The sequence below is a fragment of the Miniopterus schreibersii genome, assembly GCF_964146895.1.
Source record: "Miniopterus schreibersii genome assembly, chromosome: 12".
In the NCBI taxonomy this organism is placed as follows: domain Eukaryota; kingdom Metazoa; phylum Chordata; class Mammalia; order Chiroptera; family Miniopteridae; genus Miniopterus; species Miniopterus schreibersii.
Window position 1 is genome coordinate 55,370,532 of NC_138112.1, and position 12,339 is coordinate 55,382,870.

A 12,339-nucleotide genomic window follows, 5' to 3' on the forward strand; every position below is an offset into this window, starting at 1 on the left:
ATCTGTCAGAGTGGTTTATTGTTAGGGAAATGTGGTGTCAGCTGTCTCTTCCCCACCATCAAAGCTGCTTCATTAAAGTTAATAGTGTTTGACTTGCAGAGATCTCTTCCCGGGGTAACCCAAGAAAGCCCCTGTTGGCTGTTATTTTTCCGGCAGTAAAGGCGCCAAATGGATGCAATAACTGCCTTAATCTTTTAGAAAGAAGAGAGAGAAAAAACTACTGCATGACTCTAACTAGTAGCTGCGTAATGAATGCACCTTCAAGTCATGAGGCCCACTTTTACCCTTCAGTTTGGGACAAGGTGCCAGATTAAATGGCCTGTGTCCTGACTCTGTCCTCAAGGCTCTGTGGCCTATGGCTTATCACTTCCCCAGTCTGAACTTCAGTCAACTTATCTCAGAAATAAGGAGGATGAGTTTTATGGAAGCCTTTTTTTCCTAACTTGGGAACCCTTTGGACAAAAGTAATCTTACCATGAAGCCTGATATATAAAGCAGATAAAAGCCAACCTTTTCTAGCTAAAGGCAGGGAGAGATCAGAAGTCCCACCTTCTCAGCATCTCCAGCCTCCGCCATACTCCCCTTAACCCATTTTTTCACTCTCCCAGGGGGTCCTGAGCCACCTCTATGGGCTGCCACCCCCACCCCGACTCCGTGGAACATCCTTTGAAATCTCCGAACCCAGAGGAATTACCTTCAAGGTCTTTTCTGCTCCGAGTCTGGATTCTGTGATTAAGTAACTGGAGTCAAACTGCATGAGGACACCTTTTAATTAGTGCAATAACTTTATGGGAGAGCTTCTGCTCACTGCCAGGCAAACATGAAACAGTTGGATTTTCTTTGTTTTCTGTCTTCCAATCGCTGCTTTCTACTGTGTGCTGTCAGATCTCCCGCCCAATTGGAACAGTGGGTCTCAAGCAAGTGCCACCATCTCTGAGTCACATAGGGCCAGGTATTCAGTTTAAAATGTCGCTGTGACTCCACTGAAATCTCATCGCCCCCCTCCCCTGCAGGGGGCCGGCGGGAGCTGGGAGTGTGACTCTTCCAACAGCTTCCTCGCCCAGTGGGCCAGCCTCTCCAACAAGAGTCAAACCCAACAGCCCTGCCCCGCAGTGCGCACCTGCCACGATGAACGCGGGCATTGTTGCCACAGGCTGCCCAGGCCAGCCCCTCTCAGCCTGCCTTCATCCCTCCAGTCTGCCTCAGGAGGCCAGGGCACAGATCTGCAAGCCGCCTGCCCACACAGCTGTCCAACAGGAGCACCTAAAGCCAGTGTTCCCTTCTTGCAAACAAGAAAGGATGTCTCCCCTCATTTAATTTGTTGAAGGAATTACTCCCAGCCTCTGTCCCTCCCTCATGGAAGAAAATCATGAACACTGTTCCTCCACCAAAAGGCTGAGGCATAGAAGACTTTCTCCCCCTTTCCCTCCCCCCATAACCTCCAGAAAAGGCCTTCAGGATGTGACAGGAGGCTGGGTCAAAGACTGGAGGTAGGAGGACCATATTGGGGGATCAGGGGGGCACAACTGTCACTGGCTTTCTTTAAAATATTGCATTTGCAACTAGGGCTCTAGTTGCCAAACCCAATCTCATAAATACCCCACCAAACATCCTGTACACGTGTAATACTAGATGTCTGCTAGAATCTATTTGTGTTTATACATGTGGCTCAGACTTGGGTGTGTACCAGCACAGTGCACCTGTGTAAAACTCTACAGAATCCCAGACCACACATTTAGTTTTATTTTTTTTGGCCCAAGTCTCTGAGGGAGAAAATAAAACCAGAACAAAGAGAATTATTCATTCATTCATTCATACATACATTCATTCAGCACCGTCTACAGAGCCTTTCCTTACCCCGGGCAGGTGTTGAGCACTTGAGCAAGCCAATGGCAAATAAAGCATGGTCTCAGTCTGGCCACGGTTACTCAAAACCACAGGAATACTCCCATTTATGTAAGTGATGCTTTAGCCTTACTTTTCAAGAAGCTTTTACACACAATAGTTCATTAGGATCCTCACAATAACCCTAAGATGGTTATGGTAGACATATATAATCACTGTTTTACAACCAAGGAAACAGAAACATGGCAAGGTTGAGTGACGTGTTGTCTAGTGCCACAGCTAGTTAAGTGCAGGGCAGGGATTGAAATTTAAGTCACTCGACCTCTGGTCCCAGGCTTTTCTGTTTGACAAAACTGTAATCCAATGTATCCCGTAATTTTCTTATAGCTGCCATTACAATGACTATGTTCTATATTTTCGAGGATCCTTTCAATTTCAAATATTCTTTTCCCTTGTCTTCCAAATGCTGCTTGTCAGACCACTTGAGCTAGTTCTGAAAATATAGTCACTTATATCAATTTTAGGTTTGAAAAATACAGCTATCATAGGCTCTCTTTTTTAGCTCAAATGGATTGAAGTTAGATGTAGACATTATAGTATTAAGATCATGAAGGAGTCACAATTTTTCAATCAAGCCATCCTTTGGTGTAGAAAATTATTTCACTACGCACATTATTTAAGCTATTCTGAAAATTACTCTGATGTTCGTTTTCTGTTTCCAATCCTTCCATCAGGCCTTCCTGCCGGGTTTCTAAAGGGTCCCATATGCGCACTTCCCGTGCAGAAATGTGTTCTTTCTTGGTTCACTGGGATCCTTCAGAATGTCTGGCACTGAGACATATTGGCTTTAATTAAAAAGCTATGATTTTTCTGAATTCCCATTAAGCTAGTGAAAGAAATCTGCATTTTAAAAAATACAGTTAACACATCAAGATACAGTTGTACTGAAAAATGCTTCATGTTTAAAAAACTACTTAAGCAGATGAAACTAAGCTGCCTATAATAAAAATATGCTCGTTTTTAGTAAAACCCTTCACTTCTAAATAGAGGGGTTAGTTTAGTACACATGTGCCCAATTAGCCATAAAAACTCAACTAGACATGAACCATGCAATCCGCCAATCCGCCTGTTGACATTAAAACATAGATCCTATTAACAGGAGTGTAATTTAAATGGTTAAAAAGTGATAAAGTACATAACTATCATCTGATAGGATTTGAAATATGATGCTGCTGTATTTTAATGACAAATCAGTTTTGAATTATGACTCTGGCAGAGTTGGAAATAGCTCAAGCATGCTAATTAGTGATCCACAAATTCAAGAACTGCATTATAGCATATTATATATTATATTCAGTCACACCTCTTTGACCACGAGCAAAAGCATATTCTCTAACATTCAAAGAAAACAGCCATGGGAGTCTTTTTGAATTTCAGGTCCAGGATGCCCTTGAAACAGCAGACATAACTTTCCCCATTCAACTTATCTTTAAAATGTGATATAACTCAAGATAGTTTCCCAAGGAAAAATATTTTAAAGGACCCATGAAGTGCAGAGAAGTTCACAAGTTATGGGGAAATTCACAAAGAGTGATCAATATAATCCCTTCTCTCCAGGTTGGTGACCCTGGGACTATATAGGGACATGCCCACATAGGCATGGGGAGCCCGCGGTAATAAGAACTGGGTGGAAGATACCTGAATCACTTATTGTTAGTTTTTCTAGAGATAAATATGAGCTTATGTATCTTACTTTTTATTATAAAATAACACCCTATACATTTATGGGATGGGCTTGCACCCATCAAGGAGATCCCATTGGCTCACCTGGGCACTGGTGTCCTTGCTTGGAGAATCACTGCTCTCAATACTTATAATATGAAGGACAGAATTTCTTTTATAAGCATTTATCAATAAGATTTAAAAACTGATTATTTTGGAAGCTCCAATCATCTCAATTAACTGTCTCATCTTTGTAAATGGCCACAAAACAGTGTGCTGCAGCCCCCTTGACGGTGCAGTTCCAATGATCTCCCATCCTTAGGGTCAGCTCCTCAGGTCAAATCCAAATCCTGTTTGCTCAGTCAGCAAATTCCCTCTGGTTTTATATCCATTGGGGGAAAAAACAAACTGTAACACCATACTCCAAATACCACAACACCATCACAAACTCAAAGAATGGCCAGGAATAATGTGCCCCACCAGAGGACCTGGGCTCTGTCAAAATGAAGAGATCAGGGGCTGAACAATGCGGCCTAGCTGTTGTTCCCCTGGTGTCTTAGAGGAGAGGAGTAAAATCGGCGCTCGAACACTGGCTGGTGAATCAACCTATTCAGTTCATGTAGAGTAAGTCCATTGGGTATGAAGACCTCCATTCAAAGTTCACCGAATGTTACTGGGGCTTTACAAGATAACAAAAATGTGAAACTCAAGGAAGAGACCCTGTTGTTGCTGGCCTCCTAACCAGGCTCCGATGCATCCCCTCCTCTCCATTTTCTGCTGCACCTCTTCAGAGCAGCATTACACTATATCCTGCCTGGATTCCTGCAGTAGCATCCTAACTGGTCCCTCCACCTTGAGTCTTTTTGTTATAAAATAACACCCTACACATTTATGGGATAGGCTTGAGTCTCTCATCTTTCACAGTGCTGAAAAGTTCATTTTTCAAAAGTCCAGCTCTGAGAAAATTACTCCCCTGATTAAAAACAAAACAAAACAAAAAAATCCTTGAATCTCTGGTGCCCATTGCCTGTGAACAGAATTAGAGTCACATTCCTTAGCTTGGGACGCAAGGCACTCACCTCTTTCTAAAGTCATTTCCCACTGAACTCCAAGCAATCTGCAAGGCCCAGGCCTCTCTGTACAGACTCCACTGCTTTTCCTCTTGGAGTCACCCCACCTGGAGGACTATCTCCTGCCTTCATTCTACCTCTCATCACCCCTCTAAGTCGAAATCCTACCCATGTTTAAAGGCCTAGATAAGAGAAATTCCATCTTTTCTATAGAAAAAAATGCAAAGAGCAACTCCTGGTCCATAAGCATTCAACAAATATTATCTGTAACATTGTCGTTGCTGCTACTGTTGTGAGCATGCTATGAAGGCTTTCATCTTCACAGATGGACTAACCTCTTCCTCCTATGAGATTTTAACTGATACCTCTTATGATCCCTAATTACTTTCTATTTCCTTAAATAGTTACTTAATAATACATTGCATCTCCTCTTACAGACTGAGCTTCTAACCTTATTTCATTCCCCTTTATATCCTTCATGTCAGAATACAAGGCCTTACACACAAGTATTTGAAGAAAAATGTTAAATATCACATCAAGCCACAAGGGGGCACGGTTGAGCTACTCTAGTGGTGGAATCATCCTACAGTTAGTAATAAAGGTTCTAGAAATTGAGAGAGGCTCTTCTACCTTTAAAGTGTACGGTGTTTATAAATCTGTTTGAAGTGAATATATGTGTATTATGTATGGTTAGAAATCTATTCATGTTGACATGGAAAGATAGCTGTAATTTAGTGGATTTTAAAAAGCAATAAATAAAATAAAATTCATGATTAATTTTTATAAAACATCTAGTATTCTTAAATATAAACAGAAAAAAAGCCTGGGATATCCACTGAAAGTTAGCAGCTATTATCTCTGGGGGAGTGGGATAAAGGGTGGGAATATCGAGGTTTTATTTTCTATTTTCCACTTTTCTGGATTTTTAAAAGTAACTAGTACATATCAATTTTATGATCAGAAAAATAAAGCAATTTACTTTAGAAAACCTCAAAGCAAAGTGTTTCTTTTCTTTCTCTTGTCATCTCATCTCTGTGTTTGATCTATTTAAAAGCAAATACACAACTTTGGGAATTTTCTGATAGATTAAAGATTCCCGAACTCTCCTGGTACACGGTGCCCTCAGCGTCTCGGTAATTTTTTACAGCACCCTTAGGAAATCCCTGACAGTTCCATTTGTTAAGCAGTGAAATCCAAACAACTTAAGTGTTTGTGTCCTAACAATTTAGTCACCATTTGAAAAAATAATATACATAAATTGAAAAAATATACTTTTACTTAAATGATCATAATTACTTATTAATGGACTATGTACATCTATTCCTCACTTCCTACTCCTCCCTGATTCTCATCAAAGCTTCCACCAAACCCCAGGTCCACAATATGACTGCACTGGAAGGAATGTGGAAACGATCTAACGTGGAAACTATGAACACATCACACCTCGAGCTGGTATCCCAGAGATGCCGAGTATAGTTGTGTTTCCCTCAAAAAATTTAAAATATCTTACGGCACCCCCGTGAATGTAATGTGCAGCCCCTCGGTGCACAATTTGGGAACCGGTAGATTCAAATGATAAAGCTGGTTCCCTGCGAGGCTGGCAGCGGGCAAGAGCCTCATTAAACTCGCCTTGAAATTATTCCAACCTAAGAGCTCAATCAAAATTATTTTGTTTTCCCTAAAGCAGAGTCTTCTGGGAAGGAGGAAAGGATGGGTGGGAAACTGGGCTGAGAGGGGACTCTAATGGCTCCCACGTCCCCCCATCCTAATCTTTCCGACTCAAATCTGAGAACCAACAGCAGCCTCCTAAGCAGCACTTTCCACGGTGTCTGGGCCTGAATTTCCAACCAACCTACTGGCTTTTCCACACTCATCCCGAATGCCTTGCAAAGGTCTAGGAAAGCACCTGGGGTCAGCCCAACACTGAACTGCTAACCGCTAAGTCAGCCCTGTTCCCTTCCCAAACTAAAAGGGATTTTCTTCTCCCAGGAATTACTAGTTAACTCCTAGGACCAATATCCCCCCACCCCCCAAGCACAGAGCTGCTGCTATCCAAGTCCACCTGAAATTGGGATTTAAAAGCATTTCTTTCTCTAAAGTTTGATGGGCCCAAATTCACATCTTGATTTAGTGAGATGGCTTGCAATTTTCTATTATCAATGCAAATCAAACGCAATTAAATCAAACCCACAAGGCATCTCCAACTTCTATGGAAGGAAGCTCATGCAAGGACTACTTAGAGAACTTAATAAAAAACACAAGGATGTGGAAACAACTAAAATGTCCATAGCCAGGTCAACGGAGAAACAAACATGGTATGTACATATAATGGAGTATTATTCGGCCTTAAAAAGGAAGGAAATTCTAACATGTGCTGCAACATGGATGAACCTTGAAGACATTATGCTGAGTGAAATAAGCCAGATGCAAAAGGACTTATGACTGTCTGATTCCGCTTATTATGGGGTACCTAGAGTAGTCAAACTCACAGAGGCAAAGTAGAATGGTGGCCGCCAGGGGCTGGGGAGAGTGGGGAATGGGGAATTGTTTAATGGGCATGGATTTCCAGCTTAAGAAGAAAAAGTTCCTGTGATGGATACTGGTGATGGCTGCACAGCAATGTGAATATACTTAATGCCACTGAATTTACGTACCTAAAAATGGTCAAAATGGTAAATTTTATATTATGTATAAAATTTTTTAAAATCACAGGCCTGACTTTATGGTAAGGGAGCCTTTGACTGAACTGGAATCATGTCCTTAAACGTCACTTGGACAGCTCCCAGTAGACCGAGGGATGAGTCAATTGGATGATACAGTGTTAAATAACATACCTGATGTTTCAAACCCAAGGACCCGGTGCTAAAGGAAACAGGTCTAAACAAGACAGTAGCTCAAGAGCAACAATAGTAGGAACACGGCTTCCACCTCCTCTAGGCCTACAGAAGAGAGTGTAGAGTATTTCTACAAAAATTCAGAATTTTCCAACCCTTTAGGCATGAGTACGAAATTCACACTCACTTATTTTCAAAGTTGATATTGCACTTCTCACATGCTATAAATAGGACGCATGACGAACCAGGACCTAGAATAGCAGATTGAAGAAATGGGCAAATGCAAACTGAGCCGGGTTCCAAAACCCAGTGTCCTGGGCGTGAGGCTTCCCGTGGGACGTTCCTTGCTGTAACGTACGACTGATGTTAGAGGTGACAGCTTGAAAGTCCAAAGCACTTGCCTTGCTCTTTACCTATGGACCAGATCTGTTGGTACGTTTCCAAACTACGTTTTGTGAAATGTTTGTGGAGGAGGAAAGTATGGTTTCTATAGCCAACTTGGGAAATGCTGTATGGCACGTTCTCTCTAAGGCTGAGAAGTCTGTACTATAGAAATTTTAATTCCGTCTTTCTCAGATCCCCACCCATTGGTCATGTTTCAAATGTGCCTAACGTGAAACAACAGTTTGAAGGACACTCACTGGCTTCATACTTGAACGAACATTTATTAAACACCCACTGTGTGCCAGGCACCGTGGTGGGCACTGTAGAGCTGAAGGAAAAGCTTCTTCCTTGCTGGCAACTAATAGCTCCCAGAATATTGGGTTCTTTTCACTGCTGTTGCAACTCCACCCACTCCGCACGCTCCTGGCCTGGGCAGCCTGTAACGCCCTGAGAGCCCTGTGTGGCCTTGAGGAAAGGCGAGCAGGCGCAGACGCTCCACCCTGGTATTGCCCAGGGTGGTTCTCAACAACAATCAGTCCCCAAGGAACCACGGGAAATTCCAAACTTTTCTGCCCCCACTCCCAGGCTCTTCCTCACCAGGGCTTCCTCGGAGAAGTGAACCATGTAGAAATCCAGAGGAATCCATGGCCTTTGCCAGAGAGCAGGCCAGTTGCAGCCTCATGGCCCAGCCCACAAGGAAAGGCCTCGACTTAAGCTCATGTCACTCCCCTAATTATTCCCTGTGCCTGGAGTCCAACAATAACAGAGCATCTTTCACGAGCAGCTCCCACCAGGAACCTTGGAACCTCATGCGTGCAGCCAAGCACTGGGAAGTGCTAAAGGGTCAGGGTTTGCACAGCCAGCAGTCCCGGGCCTCTGGGGGAGAATCCCAGTCACTCTCTAATCCAAAATCCAGATCCCTCCCGCCCCCCAAAAGCCAGAGGCCCCAGCTGCCTCCAGGGTCTGCTTCCTGGGGCTGGCCTGGGTCACCGTGGGTGGGGCCCTAAGAAGGGACAGTAGCTGCACCTAAGTCACCCTTCTGAAAAGGCACGTGGTAGGAAACAGGACACTAAAGATATTTCCTCAAGGGTCACATTCGCTTAGCAAGAGCTCCGGAGGCTACAACTCTGTACTGCAAACTTTTTTTTTTTAAAGTATTTACTAAAAAATCAGTTCTGGTAGACACGGGGAGTGGGGGTATGGCTCTAGGAAATAACAGCAAGCAAAACAGCAAGGTCACATATTATTGAGGTGGGGGGGCAGGCAAGAGTCAATAATTTCAGAGTGTGGTTAGTGATTTGAAGAAAATAAAAGATCGTTGTTGCAAGGGGATGGGCAGAGAAATGGATATTTGAGCAGAAATCTGAATAAGGAAGATCTTGCAAAGCAAGGTCAAGGACAAAGAATTCCAGGCAGAGGGGACAGAAGTGCAAGGCCTTAAGGCCTCTGGTTAAGTGCTGATTAGGGGTTTAAGCAACATTCGATGAAATCAGTGCTCTCAAAATTCTAGTGCAAGGAAGAGCAAGAGTTATTTTCTTAGGAGAAAGCTCAAAGTGCTACGTTGGAAAGAAGTTTGTCCATGGCTTTACATGAAGATGCAAGAAGAATGTGTGTGAATATATATTTATATGCCTCACAAGGGTCCTTTTTCACATCCTCTATCCTTTAAACTTTTATAGTATGTTGGTTGAAAGCATGATACAGTCCTGAACGTCCAGCTCACGGGTTGGGAGCTCTTTTTCTCTCAGAATTAATGAAGACTTCCGTTCTGTTGTGATGTACTTTACCTCCCTTGTTCCAGAATTTGAAAGAACAACGAGTGCCCATAATCGCAATTATGTAAAAAGAAAAAGGGAAAAAAAAATGTGTGTATGTGGATTAACGCTGGGGGAGAACAGGAAGAGGCAGGGGTTGTTTTTCAATATTCCTTTTGTTGTTGTTGTTATTAAAACTAGGAAGAAAAGAATACATTGTAAATAACCGTGCAAGCGCCCTGTCCTCAATGTTAATGTGTTTTCAGCTGCCGTTTATATCCCGTTTCTATCACGGCCCCTGACATCCACTCCCAGTTACAATTTAAAGTTGCAAAGCGCACGAGGTCTTTGCAAACCCTTGCACGGGGAGTGTGTCTCCTCACGCACAGCCCACGTGCACCTTCCTTCTCTCTGCGGACAGGATTTCTTGGGGAGCCTTCGGGCCCCACCCTATGTCTCCCCGGGCTCGTCAGTACCAGGCGCGCGGGAGGCTGGCGCTTGGGGACAGAACAGCCTCCGCCGGGCCCCAAGCTCCCCCTTCCGGTGTGTCCCACAGGGACGGCGAGCTGCGCGAAGGGACAGCGGCTGGGCCGGCCGCGGCCTGACTGCGCAGAGCCAAGGGCAGAAAGCGCGGCGGGGGGGTGCGGGGGGTGGCGGGGAGCGGCTGGGGACCGAGGCCAGGTCCGCCCCCGCCACGCGGGAGCGCGGCCGCGCGCACGTGGAGGCCCCGGAGCCACGGCTCTCTCCCGGGCGGAAGAGAAGGGGCCGGAGGGAAGCCTCTGGCAAAGCCGCCGCTTGTCTGAACCCGAAGCCGGGGCGCCCGGGCGGCGCGCTCGGGCCAGACGCCCGGCCTGCGCCCCGGGCGCGCGGAGGAGCCGCCGGGAGCCCCCGACTCCCGCGCACGGCCCGCGCTCCCGAAGCCGGCGGGTGGCGCAGCGCTTACCGTCGGCGGCTGTGTCGCTGGCGTCTCCAGGAACCGGGGCGGGCTCTGCGGGTCAGGTTGGGAGTGACGTGGTGGCCTTGGCCGCGCAGCGCCCTTTGCACGCGCGGGAAACGCGGCCGCCAGGCGCCCCTGGACTCTGAGCTTTGCCGGACGCGGGGCTGCTCGATGCGGGGTCCCTGAGGGCTTCGCTGCCCGCGACCTTTGGCCTAGAGACCTCTAGCCCCGCTGTGGCCGGTGCCCCGAAGGGGCAGGTCTCCCAGGGCAGTTGGGCCCCTCTAAGAGCTCGCGGTGAAACTCCTTGGAGAGCATCGCCTGAGCAGGCTAACTCCCTTCCCAGCCTCTAGGTTGAGGACGTTTGGCTGCTTGTTGGGGTCAAATATTTGAGCATTGGTGCTTTAATCGGACTCTAGAGTTTTCAAAGTAGGGAGACAGGCCTCAGAAAAAAGAAGAGCATCGTTTGGACACAAAAAGTTAAGGTGCAGAGCAGAACAAGGACCCCAAAAAATGTGCTTCCAAATTTTGAGTGGCCATTTCCTATTCCTTGAACCAAAAGGCAAGCTGGCCTGTTTTTTCCTTTTTTCTAGTTACTGTTTTTAAAAGCCCATTACCAGGCGCTATATAGCCTTCCAGCCTGACAGCCTTGCTTTCTGAAGGGGTTACATGAATTTTAAGAAACCCCAGGAAAGAGCCATCCAGAGGAGAAGGTTTTTAGAAAGCCCTACAGTGCCAAAAGTCTGCCTGACACACTGGTCCCATAAGAAGTACCCTAAAGTGAGTCACCAGAGCACGGCAGGGTAGGTTCCCTGTTCATGGAAAAAAGTGTTCTCAGCCTTAACCCGAAGAGCCTGTGACAGGGAACAAGGGAATTTCAGAGAAGTTTCCAGATCCAGCCACCCTGACAATTTCTGGCAAAACACTAAGTCAGTTTTTCAGATTGTGGTCCCTGGACCACCTACTCAGATTCCCAAGGGAATCCTTGTAACAGCTTCAGGATTTAGGGCCTACACTATAGCTGATGAGTTAGATTCAAAGGAAGGAGGCCCAGAAAGCTGCATTTTAACAAGCTTTAAACAGTGAAAAGTGCAAAAGGCACAACTGTTCCCCTTCTTGTCAAACATTTTTAAAAGTCCCAGCAGTACCTGACAGAAGATCCAAGAAAGCAGACTCCTAAGCTGGTAACGGTGAAGACTGGAAAGAATCCTAATTTGCACTGTAAAACTGGGAGACAGGACAGGACAGAGACCTTCAGCAGGAAGCCTGTTGAAGAAGCAATTAGATAGCCTCTCCAGCTCCTTACATCTGGGTGACTGTTCCCCACCCCAGGAAAAGAGTGAAGGTTTAACATTCTCTGGAGAGGGTAAGCGCCTTAAAAACAAGAGGAGTCAATGAAAAATTAAATCCTGCCCAAGCCCTCTTCCCCTGCAGGCTGGTAGCCTGACACACATTCTCTAGAGAGAAGATTGCAAGATTCTTCTCCGGTGACTCTGGCCAGCTAAAGAGAAAAGATAGTGACGTGAGGGGCTCCGGATCAGAGCAAACAAGATCACCCCGGAGGGAAGCCAGTGGCTGACAAGCCCCATCCGACACACAGAACTTCTGGGCCGCTGTTTTCTGCCCCACTTGGCAGCTACCGAGAGTCACCAGATGCTAGAAGAAAGATTCTAATGTTAAATATGTTGTAAGAGTAAACAGAAAAAAACAAAGCTATCAAAGAGAAGAAAACCAGGGTGGTGGTGGTTTTTCATTAAAAACCTCAGCGAGAGGAAGGAAGACATGGGCACGTGAAA

At 45.5% G+C, this 12,339-nt stretch overlaps 1 protein-coding gene across 1 annotated transcript in view; it reads right to left on the bottom strand.

Moving 5' to 3' along the window:
• The window catches only part of LOC308565093 (uncharacterized protein), a 114,298-nt gene extending 103,549 nt beyond the window's left edge, over positions 1–10,749 (bottom strand). The window contains exon 1 of the mRNA XM_081153896.1: positions 10,553–10,749. The gene's annotated coding sequence lies outside the window, so the exon portion shown is untranslated. The remainder of the gene's footprint in view (positions 1–10,552) is intronic.
• Between the last annotated feature and the right edge of the window lie 1,590 nt (positions 10,750–12,339).